Raw genomic sequence first — 12,503 nt, forward strand, 5'->3', positions numbered from 1 at the left:
CAGAGCAGTTTATACCAGCATCTGTACTGGAAATATAATAATGATTCTAGAAATATAGTTTGACATTTCTTTCAACTTCTTGCTGGGTTCAATCAAAAAAAATGTGAACTCTTATACTAACCAGAAAAACCTCCATGCAATTATGAATACAAATTTCTGCAAGAAAAAGAACAGGAATATAGTTCACAGCAGTATGCCCGGCTCTGATAATGTCCACCTTTTAGCGTTCATGCTCTAATATCTGACTAACCCTAACATTTTCAACATTGGGGAATTTCTTTTTTTTTTTTTTTTAAATAGATGTATGAACTTTGATCAAACGTGCAGTGGCTATAAAAAGTCTACACACCCCTGTAAAAATGGCAGGTTTGTAATGTACAAAAAAAAAAAAATCAGACCAAGAAAAATCACTTCAGAATATGTGACCTATAATCCGCGCAATTCCATTAAACAGCAAACTGAAATTATTTACTGGGGGAAAATAAATGTGGTTGCATAAGTGTGCACACTGCTAATAACCAGGCATGTGGCTGAGAATTGACCAATCACATTCAAACTGATGTTAAATAGAAGTCACTACATGTTTGCCATCAATTAACCCCTTAGTGAACTAGGCCTTTTTTTTCTTTTTTTTTTGTGTACATGTTCTAATCCACATTTTAGGCCTGAAAATTATTTAATACCCAAATTTTATATATTTTCTGAAAGCCAAGACCCTATAGAATAAAATGGTTGCAGTTGCCAATTTCTATATTGCACGATATTAGCACAACTCCTTATCAAACCCCCAAATTTAATGATAAATGCACTTAAATGCCCTGAAACACAATAAAAATATATAAAAGATGAGGTTACAACGAGTAAATATATACCTAACATGCCCAGGTTAAAAATTGTGTGCGTCTGTGAAACTGCGACAAAATTCAGTACCCCAAAAAGTTCACAGACGACGCTTTAAAAGCCCCAACAGGTCATCAGTTTAGAGATGTACATAAATATTGGCCCTAGAATTATTGCTCTCACTCCGGCATGCCCGGCGATACCCAACATGTGTAGCGAGATCGTTTTCAAGCGTAAGCTAAAGCAGAGACACCGGCACTCCAGATTTTCAAGCCTAGGCGCACCTGACGGGTTTTTAACTTTTTTAATTATTATTTTTACATTCATTTTATTTAATATTAATTTTAAAAACGTTGTTTTTTTAAAAAACTTTACTTTAATTGCCATCACATAGGGGGGCTTACAAGCCCCCCTATGTGATAGCATATTGGCAGTGACAGATACTCTTTAAGGTGATACTGGGGGTCCAAAAGAGTATCACCTTTACACTTAAAATAAGCGATTAAAGTGCAGATCGCACTTCAATAGCTTATTGTTGGGCTGCACGAGCCCAGCACTGACAGCTATGGGACCGGAAGTGATGTAATCTGCATCGCTCCCGGTCACATAGTACGGGAAGGTGATCCGTGAACGGACGTTCGCCGATCACCTTCCAAGCTGCCCCCCGACACCAGAGAAGCCACACATATTTATGCAACCACGTAATTGTGCGGGTTTTTTTTTCCCCTTTTAAAGATTTCAATTTGTTTTTAAATGAATTGCACAGATTATAGGTCACATTAAAGGTGGAACAATCTCTGAAGTGATTTATTGCGGTCTGATTTTTTTTAAATAACTCAATAACTTGGCATGTTTTATCTTTCTGTGTCTAAAGAAAAACAATACTAGATTCTTCATCAACCTTTCCAATAACTAAAACTAAAGCAATCTTTCAAACAACTGGACATGTCCAAAGCAAGCTCATGCTGCTCTGCTGGAAAAAAGAACCGCTTCAATCAACAGATTTACGAAGAAATGAACAAGGTGGAAATGCCAAACCCTCTGATATCAATTTGCTTGAAGTGTTGGCAGCCATTGACAAGGACAAGCAGGCTGGTGCTGTATGTGTAATGAAAAACAACTGTTCAATAATATGAAGACAGATGTTTCATAGTTGAGATAAATTGGCAATTAAAAAGGAAAGAGATGCAAAGCGTTGCTGTCAATATTTTATAATGTGTTGGCAAAAAAACGTGGGACATTCACAGCAATAAAAAAAAAGGTCAGAACGATCACATCTAAGATTCTGTAGCAAGTCCAATACATTGCTTTACTATCATCCTGACAGCGGAAACATGTTCAATGCTTTTTACATTGTTGGGCCCTTCAGATGAAATAGAAAGATATTAATAGATACAAAAGAATATAGAAGTTAACAAGAAGTGCTGCATTACAAAATTGATTTAACCCTTCTCCCCACTCAAAATGATCCCACTGGGTTAAAAAATTACAAATTTATAACATTGTCAAACCAACATAGCTAAAACTTGTTCTTGCAAACTTCAGAGTCATGCTAGGTACAGCTTGTACTAAAAGTGAAGTGGCTCTGCAGCATTAATCTCCCCTATAGGCAGAGTAAAACATGGCAGACCTGAGGCCATTTAGTATACTGATCATATAGATTAAAATGTCCATCAGAAACTAAGGTCATGAAATTCAGAAAGTCATTCTAAGCAGCAAATGAATTTAATGCAGTCCATTCCACAAGTCATATATTGATAATCTCAAATTACAGTTATGAGCGATTCCCTCACAGATATTTGGACATAAATTACAAGCATAATCATGCCATTGCTTGCAGCAAAACAACATACTTTCTGCATTCAGTGAAGTGATTATGTATCACTAAAGGCATCTTAGGGACCAGAACACTCTACCCTCCGTCATATCAGGAAATTTGCCTCTGTCAGCCTGGAGGGATAACACAATGATGCTCAAGTAAATGTTTCGAAAATGGCACTTAAAGTGGTTGGTAATCAACCTCACTGATGTAAATTAAAAATGAGGGCCATCTTTCTTTGTTAAAAGAGAACTATGGGGTAAGTGTTTTTCCCTATAGTTCTCTTAATGGTCACGGGAGGACATATACTAATTTCCACGTGTGACCCAAAGCTCAGTATATCGCAAACTACACCTCACTATATACTGAGAGTGCCACAGCCGGGACGGATCCCGACAATGCTGTCGAGATCCCCCCAGCTGCGTGAGTGACAGCTGGCTCTGCCTATCTAGAGGCAGAGCCAACTGTACCCTCCCCCGTCCGTTCCTCCAGTCAGCGCTGGAGGATCAGAGAGGGGAGTGGGGAATCCCTGTAGGGAGCGGTGACTGAAAGTCATGGCTCTCTGTAGGGAGATGATCGAGTAGTGAGCGAGCGCCGGTATGTGTTCGTTCACTTCCCGATCTATTGAGCCGACGTGTGACAGTTTCATTGTCACACGTCGGCTCGAACTATGAGGATGAGTGATTTTCACTCACCTCATAGTTTTCCTTTAAGTAGGGAGTTATTTTAGTATTTTATCTCATTCCTAAAGTCCACAAAAATGCATCAATCTATGCTCCATCCAGCCGACCTGATCTTCAACATGAAGTCCTAGTAAACACTTAGGAAAATTTGTGGATAACAATTTAAAGCCTTTGGTATACCAATTGCCTTCATTTGCGTGGGACATGGGAGATGTCTTGCGACAATTCCAGGTTGAGGAAGCATAGGGAACATAGTGTCGAGGCGAGCGGCCGGGTACAGCCCCACTATGTGGAAGGCTAGCCCGTGCCAGTTCCACCTCAAACAGCACATACACGACAGACAAGACATTTACATACAAGGACTCACAAAGAGAAAGCAGAAGGAAACGCACAAAGATTGGGAAAGAAAACGTGGACGGAGGTCTCACCCCCCGGTGGTCCCAAGCCGCCCCACCCCCAGCACCCACACACAGTGGGAAGAGTAAATGGGTAGTGCCTCAGTCTCCGGCTTCTTCCTGGCACACTGTAGAGAAAGCTGACGGGCCCCTGAAGTGAATCCATGTTCCCCAGGTGGCCACATACCTGGACTGCGATTCCCTTAAACTGGAGGTCAAATCCTCCATCAGTCTAATCTCCACCCGCCTCACCCACATGGTTGCGGAGGGAGAGCGCGTCTGTCGCCACAGAGCTGGTATGCAGACTCTAGCCGCGTTCAGCAGGTGTATCAGCAGTGAGCGTTTATATGCTCTACGAGAGAGCGGTGCCAGGTGGAGAAGATAGACCGCCGGGGTGAAGGGCAGCTCGTGTCCCGTGATCTCCGCTATTGCAGAGGCCACGCTGACCCAGAACGGTTGAACCTTCGGGCAGTCCCAGAAGACATGTAGCAGGGAACCCACATCTGTTTCGCATCACCAACATAACGGAGAGACCGATGGGTACATGGCATCAAGAATTGTGGGCACCCTGTACCATCTGGTTAGGAGTTTATATCCAGCTTCCTGGTATTTGTTAGAGATGGAGGATTTGAGGGCGAAATATAGCATATCATCTACCTGTGATTGAGGAGTGTCTTGGCCGTCGCCCCCATCGTAGCACGGACCAGCGGGTTCGGCCACGAGGAGAGCGGCAGCGCCGGAGCTATCCACGGTATGCCCCGTAAGGGCAGCCGACATCCCTCCGAAGACTCAAATTTTGATGGTGATTACAATAATAATGCAGATCAGGAATTTCACCCTGACTTTACTTTGTGCATTCTGTTCTGGATCAGTGGCTCAGTACAGAATGCAGAGAGAGACAGGCAACTAGCATCTTCAGAAGGAGGTCAGCATTGGCAGGCCCTGTATTTCACTGATGACAGTTTATTTGGAGACAAATTCACAAGCAGCTGTGGGAGTTTAGAAAGGTTCTACTGGAGTTTATCATTAGTACGTTTGTATTTTATTTATTTTAAAGTGTATGTTCAGTCAAAACTTTATTTTTTTTCTTAGTTTTGGGTAACGTTGGGACGGATTAGTAGCCCTGTTCCTTTTTTGGGCTGTCTGTGTCCCACTAGGGAGATTCGACTTATCCCTTTGTCCTATTGACTATTGTCATCGAAACAGACAATGAATGGAAATCCAGAATTTACAGTTGTCCCTTGAACAGGAATAGAGGGATGATCTTCCAGCGGGGACATCTGTTCTTGGGACAAGTGTCTAAGATGGAAATTTCCCTCTGCTCCGTCTCCATGACAGAAAGTGAAGGGAAATCTCCCCTTCAGGACACATACAGCAAAAAAACGTATGGGTTTTAACCCCTCCCAACTGAATACAACTCTGAAAAAAGTTTGGAATATACACTCCAAGTAATACACTTTAATTCTGGAGCATTGGCGATTATGGCCCCTTGTACATGGGCATCTCATCAGTCCATTTTTGTCCCATGATTAAATGGTTAAAAATAGGCTGCAAGGTATCCCTATGGGTGGCCGCATGTAATCAGACTTGCGTCTACCTGTATCTGCCCACATCCAATCACTTTAGGTTCGTCAGACTGAAAACAAAAAGTCCAGAAGTGGGTGGATATAGGCTGACGCATGTATGTTTACATACAGACCCCCATAGGGATTTCATGGGTATGTTTTTTTCCTCCATCACACAAACAGAACAGAGGACACCCTGTATAAAGGAGCCTAACAGAGAATTAGTGGAAAAAATGCATAAAATAACAGGATCCATGCAGCTGAATTTTCATTTTGTTTGATATTGAAGTGAAGTAGGTCCTGGACTGAATGGTCCTCTCAAATATTCCTATGCAGAGCAAGTTCACTGGTGAAGGAACAAGCCATAGATTAATGACTAGAGGGGATCATGAAGCAAACTGCACCAGGCTCAAAACGCCACTTATGCATTTTGCAAAATAGTGATATAAATAAGTAGCTTTTTGAAGTAGTTCTCTTTAAACCCCTTCCCCACTGATGACAGAATTATTCCGCCGCGATCTTTCAGTTAGTTAAAGACCGGTGATGGAATATTTCCATCATGCGGGAAAATGAGCGCCAGTCCGTGGAGGAACCAGCGTGCTCATGGGGTTCATGCTCTTGCTGGGTCCCTCGGTGTCCAAGGCAGACCCTCAACAGCAAATCAGGGGGTCCCAGCACTGTGATCACTGCGATAGCCAATCGCAGTAATCACAATGCTGTTACAGCCACTGATCCGGCTTGCAGCTCACTGGAGCTGCAAGTCGGATCAGTGTGCTACAAAAGTGATACAAAGTATCTCGGAGGCGAATACAGTGTCTACTCAGAATAGTAAGTATGAAAAGTCCCTGTAAATGAAAAAATAACCCTTTAGCGCCCCCTAATTTAAAAAAAGTTTTAAACAGTTTTAAAAAACTTAAAAAAGAGGAAAAAAATTAAATGAACAAACTAACAAAGTTATGACATAAATATGCTTCATATAAGCAAAAATTATATACATATTAATATTAAATATATTTTATGTATTTATTAGGGTATTTATAAGTGAAGCCTGCAAACAGTGTTTGCACACTTCATTCATACAGGAGCCACTCTCAGCACTCCTGAACACACTGTTTAAAATCAATTTGATATGAAATTACAGCTGGAAAAGTGGGTACAGCGGGGGAAGGGGAAAGTATGGCATGCTATAAAGAGTGCCAAGATAAGGCACTCTGCATAAGCAGTTAAAGAATTAGTCAGTGCTTATAAAAACTGGATGAGTGGCAGCCCTATATGTTACGAAGATTTCCCATAGGTTTCTGTTGTGTGAATGGGAAAGGAAGTGAAGAGTGATCTCTCCAATGGGGACATTGGAGACTTTTTCTTTTTTCATTATTTTGAAAAAATATTTCAACATTTCCAGAAATACTTAGAAACACACATGCATAGTATTATGACACCTCGGCTCACAGACCCGAATGGCATTCCCGATTTGCCCACAAACCCCCACAACCACTGGGTCAGGGTTGTGGGGAAGAGGCCCTTGTCCCCATCGGCATGGGGACACCCTCCCAATAGCAAGGGCACGTGGCTTGGTAATGTGCAGGGAGGGAGGGGGCACTCGATTGCCCACCCTTTCCGGCCCTGCTGGGCCTATGCTCGGCTCAAGGGTCTGGTAGGAATGTTAGGGGGGACCCCAAAAAAAAAAAATGTCACTTTGCTGCCACGAAATTTCGTAATCGGAAATTCGGATTCGTTTGCATTCATCATTTCTGTAATGCGGAAATGCGGATACATCCGAATCTCCAATTTTCCTAAAATGTATCCGAATTTCGATTTGGAACTAAACGAATAGCACATGTCTATTATCCATTTCACAGGAGAGTATTACAAATATAATGTGACTGTTGGACCATTGGGCAATACCATTTATATTGACATACACATTTAACAAAAAGGAAAAACAAACAATAAAACCTGAAACTTAGGAACTGAAAGCATTATCGGAACACTGATCAAATGGAACCAACAAAGCAGAGATAAATCAAGGACAGGTTACTAAAGGTTTGAAAAACACCTTAATGAACTGAGATTTCTTGACTTAAGTCACTTTGTTCCAATAATTGAATTTTCAATGCTATAACAGAGAGGTGAAAGAGCAGAAGCAACCATCTCTGCAAGCACACAAATAAACGACTCATTAGGTTTAAATGTAGCTGAACCTCATAGCAGTATCGAAATTGTACGATGTGTTTCATCACATGCTGAACCCCGCGGGAATGTTGCTGTTGCTTATCAATAGTAAAGAAATCAACACTCTTTATGAACTTTGAGTACTCTACGGCAAATGCAGTACTTTAGCCCTTTCGCTGCCAGGGCCGTTTCCGCATTATTATTTTTTACACATGTTAAAATTGCACATTTTAGACATGAAACTTGTTTAAAGCCCCCAAAACAAGGAGATACATGATATTTGTCTTCTGTAAATCGTGGGCTGGGTTGTACCTTTTGTGTCAACTCTGATCTCCCTAGAAAAGATTGAATCCGCAGGACACTGTTTCTTTGATTGCTGCCTGTATTGTTGTTGTGGTTTCTTATTATGTAAAATTAAAAATAAAGAATGAAAATAAAATGATATATTTTCTGAAAGCAAAAACCTTGGAAAATAAAACGGTGGTAAAAAAAGGTAGTGATCATGTCACAGGATATTAGTACAATAGTTTATTAAACCCATATTTTCAGTAAACAAATGCATTCAAATTAAATATAATGCAAAGAAACACAATGTAATGCCCTTTTTTTTTTGTAAAATAGGGAAGATGAGGTTGCATTTGGTAAATAGATACCAAACATGTGAAGGTTTAAAAACTGTGTGTGCCCGTAAAACAGCAAAAAACTTTGGCACCCAAAATTGTCCATAGGCAATGCTTTAAAAGCCCCTACAGGTCATCAGTTTAGAGTTAATCATAAATAATGGTCCTAGAATTATTGCTTCTACTCCAGCATGTGTTGTGATATCTAATGTGTGACTCAATCATTATTTTAATAGACACACCGGAACGTGTTTATGTACGTGTGCGGGACAAGCGTTTTAAACATTTTTCCTTGGATTTTTTTTTTTTACAGACAACTTTATTTCTATCACATTAGAGGTAGCAGGTTTACTTTAAGAAGACATTAGAGTTCTATTAGACAGCTAATGTCACCTTTGCAGCCCAGTGAAGCTAATGAAGCACAGGTCATGCTTGATTAGCATCATCCCCCACCACAGCAGCTTGGAAATGACAGTACCAAATCCTCATTTTGCTCGTGTCGCTTTTAGATTCATCGAATGGAGAGGAGATCAGCAAACAGTTGTACTCTGCTCTCCCTCCCCTGCAACTGGTGACTTCACCATGTCCAGGATACATGGCTTTGGTGCCAGATGCCCCCCCCCTCTTCCCTGCTGCCTGGCCTCTAAAGTGACTTAGTGGCTTTAAAGCTGCCCAAGGCACTTACGCCTGGAGCAGCGAAAGGGTTAAAGCTGAAGTCCAGGCTGCTATAAACGGCACAGACTAATGCAGCTACTGTATTTATGTATTAACAAATCGTTACATTTATTTTTTAAAGCAACTAGTGTAAGTACCTCAATTTGACTTGCTGAACTCATGTAATCTCCTATACAGCAACAGTCAGACTGGGAGAGGAAGGGGAGGACTGTGCTGTTTGGGTTGAACAGCAAGAGGACACCACTGTATTTTCTTAAAACATATCTAAACGCAAAAGTACAATTTTTTTATATTGCAGTTTACATGTCCTTAGATAAAGTGGCTTCATGAGTTTTTTTTTTAGGATTGTTTCCATTTTACAGTAGTTCTACCTGTTAATCTTGTGACCTCTACAGTGGCTACACTTACTCCTTCACTGTATATATGGAGGGAGTCATGGTTGTTACCCAAGCTGTTATTTAATGTGGACTACAAAGTTGTCTTCTTTTATTAATTTACATTACATGGGTGAAAGGGGAAGGGGGTATTCGTTCACAGAAAATAGCTTAGAAGTGGATATGTTTCAGTTAATTTGACAGGGAGTAGCAGGGAAAATGTTCTGAGCCTAGAAAATGAAAACTAATGCAACCACCACATCTAAGGACTTCTAAGATGCAGTTTATTAAATTATGGTTCTTGGGTTTTGATAAGTGGTATCATTCCCTTGGTTTACGACTGGGTGGACAGAGATTCAAATCTTTTGGCAGGTAAAAAAAATTAAAAATCTTTCCGATGTATTCCATCTGTATATTGAGCTGCTGGCTTGAAGTGCAGCTTTAAATAATATAATTATCTCTCTGATACAAGACAAAATGTTTCACCACAGACTCACCATCCAGCAGTCTGTTATCTGTGAAGGGCAGAAGACCATTCAGAAAAAGAATGGACTCATAATTTTTACTGCATTGCTAATAGATTACTAAATAATAGAAGAAAACCAAGCTACAGAGGAAATGGTAGGACAATTATGTGCAGGCTAACATTATTCACTTCCTGATGTCCACAAAAAATGGTTACAGTACAACATTTAAACCTGAACTTGGATTATGGTATTAACAAATAGTCATCTGTTAATAAGATAAAGACCTACCCAAAACTGAATACATTTACTAAATTTGTTATGCAGAATTCAGGTAACGTAGTAAACACTTCTTTTCATACTAAACTAATCGCTTTGACGTAATAACAAAGAAAATACCTAATTGAAAGTGATTAAAAAAGCCAATCACAGTTTGTCAGAGAAACTGATCATTTTGTGTAGTCATTATAATTGTCATTCCCTGTCCCTGCAAAAACAAATGTAGGGGTTCATAACTATTTAAGATATTTCCTATGTAAGGAAAACCTTCACCAGATAATGGCAGACAGAATATAATAGTTTTTTAGTCTTTTTCCCCAAATTATTTAATCTTAGTATTATTGGTGTGATTAGGAATACATTTAGCTACTTTCCAAGTGTGACTCCAAGTTCCCAACTGCAGTTTATGGTGTGATCCCTGAAGGGTTCAATGCACCATAAAGGCTTGTTCAAACCACATGCGGACCAGATCTGCATGGGTTTCTGCACACGTGGTGCAGTGTGTTTTGCTGCATGTTTTTATCTAGATATTTTTTTTGGCCTAAAATGGGCTTTTAGTGTGTTCCAGGGTGTTTGCATGCGTTTTTGATGCATTTTCATAGTTAAAGCCATTTCATAGTTAAAGTTAAGTTGTCTGGTATCATTTTTAAGGAGATTGTTTGGTATAGTGTGTAGGGGGTAGGCCTGTGCAATCCCATGTCTGATGAAGCCATTGTCACAGGAACAGTTTACATTGCCCAAGATGGCAGTACAACCTGCTCCCTCTCCACTATATCTATATCTAAAAAAAAAAAAAAAAAGGTTTTGGTTGGACCTACAGTTAAAGGCAAGCTGTTACGTTGCCATAAACCTTATTTTAGAACACCAAACCACTTACCTTCAGCCTCTCCTGCTGGAGCCGCCATCTTGGAAACACTGTACCCCAGTCGAAGCTGCAGATGAAGCTAGTGTTCTTGTAGAGGTGAGTTTTTTTGTTGTCATAAATTGAGTGTCTGAGGAAATGTTTTTGGAATAGCCTGAGCTGTGTAAGTGTAGGTTTTAATACAGGATTCTTTCATACACCTGCCCCAGTTTCTGGTTATACTCATGAGCACTATAGAGAACAGCTGTTCACAGCATCCTTTGTACGTACAGGACACACTAAACAAAAAGAAAAACAAATGTTTTAAAACCCAAATGCCTTTAATGTGCCAATGCACATTATTAAACATTTCTTTCATTGCATGGTAAAGATTTTTTTTTGTATAGACTTACTACGTAGTCCAGTAATCAACTGCAAAATAGTGGCAATGGTTATAGGTAAAAGTGAGCATGAAATATCATTCTGAGCAGGTTATAACAATCTTCCAAGATACACACTAAAATACATCTTCATCACTACAAAACAATGGGAACATCTGGAAAACATACAGTAGAAATCACTAAAATGTTCATGGGTGGTCTTGAGACATCAAAACCTATGAAGTATTCCACAGATGCGTCAACAAAAACAATAAGCATCTAGAAATAGCTGACAAGCTTTTGTCTAAGCCACGGAATGACGGCACACCCACTAATGATTTCCCTAGATAGTGCTACTCAGAAAAATAGTCCATAACAACCAATCAGGTGTTTGCTTTCATGTTTTAATAAGCCCAAGAAAATGATGGCTCAAGGTGGATTGTCTGCTTTAAGCACCAACTTGAATCTCTTAAAAAGCAAGTATGCTAGCTGATGCCACTCAACCTATAATGTACTCCCTTTTTATGCTTCCTATGCTCAATGGTGGATGCTCAGTGGTGGAGGCTTCTCATGGGAGGTCACTCATAGATCTGTTGCCTTTGCTTCCAATGAGCAGCTTCTATTTGGCAAAACTTTCAGTTAATTTCTTAATTATAATTTCTGGCCTGTGAGCTTACACAGACCAGTAAATAAAGCAAACCTTTCACCCTCTTATATAATTGAGTGTACTTTTTTTTTTTTTTTGGGGGGGGGGGGGGGCCTTTTTTGGGGGTGCTACCTCCTACTTTCTCATTCCTTGTGTAGGCAACGATTGCCCACAGCCTCCTTGTATATCCACATCACACATCCCAAGAGGCTTGAGGACAGTCTACACCAGGGGTATGCAACCTAGGCACTCCAGCTCATGTAGAACTACAAGTACCATAAAGCATTGCAAGGCTCTATCAGCCACAGGTATGACTCTCAAAGACATAGGGGTCTATTCACTAAGCTGTTGAAGTATCTAGCTGTAGCTTCAGCTGATCCTTCGGCTAGCTTTGGCCCCAGGACCCCTTCGGTTCAGTAGAACCGAAGGGCTGCTGTACAGGATATTCACTATAGCCCTTACAGCTCCCGAAATTGGCCGAGCAGCTCAGCCGAGCCGAAGGCATATGCCTTGGCTCGACTGAGCCAAGGTGAAAGCCGTAGCTGGCCGACCAACAGCCTGCTTCTGACATCTTACGGCTGGCTCCAGCCACTTGCAAAGAGATCAGCGTCCCTTTCTCCCAGAAAGGTTCACTCTGTTTGATTGAGCAGAGTAAACCTTTCCCTGCTCGTTTTTTTTTTTTTCTTCTGACATCCAAGCTGTTGGCTGCCGTCAGAATTTAAAAAAAAGAAAATCACCATAGGAATGCAT

The sequence above is a fragment of the Nanorana parkeri genome, unplaced genomic scaffold (genome assembly GCF_000935625.1).
Source record: "Nanorana parkeri isolate BGI_ZX_2015 unplaced genomic scaffold, ASM93562v1 scaffold340, whole genome shotgun sequence".
NCBI classification, from domain to species: domain Eukaryota; kingdom Metazoa; phylum Chordata; class Amphibia; order Anura; family Dicroglossidae; genus Nanorana; species Nanorana parkeri.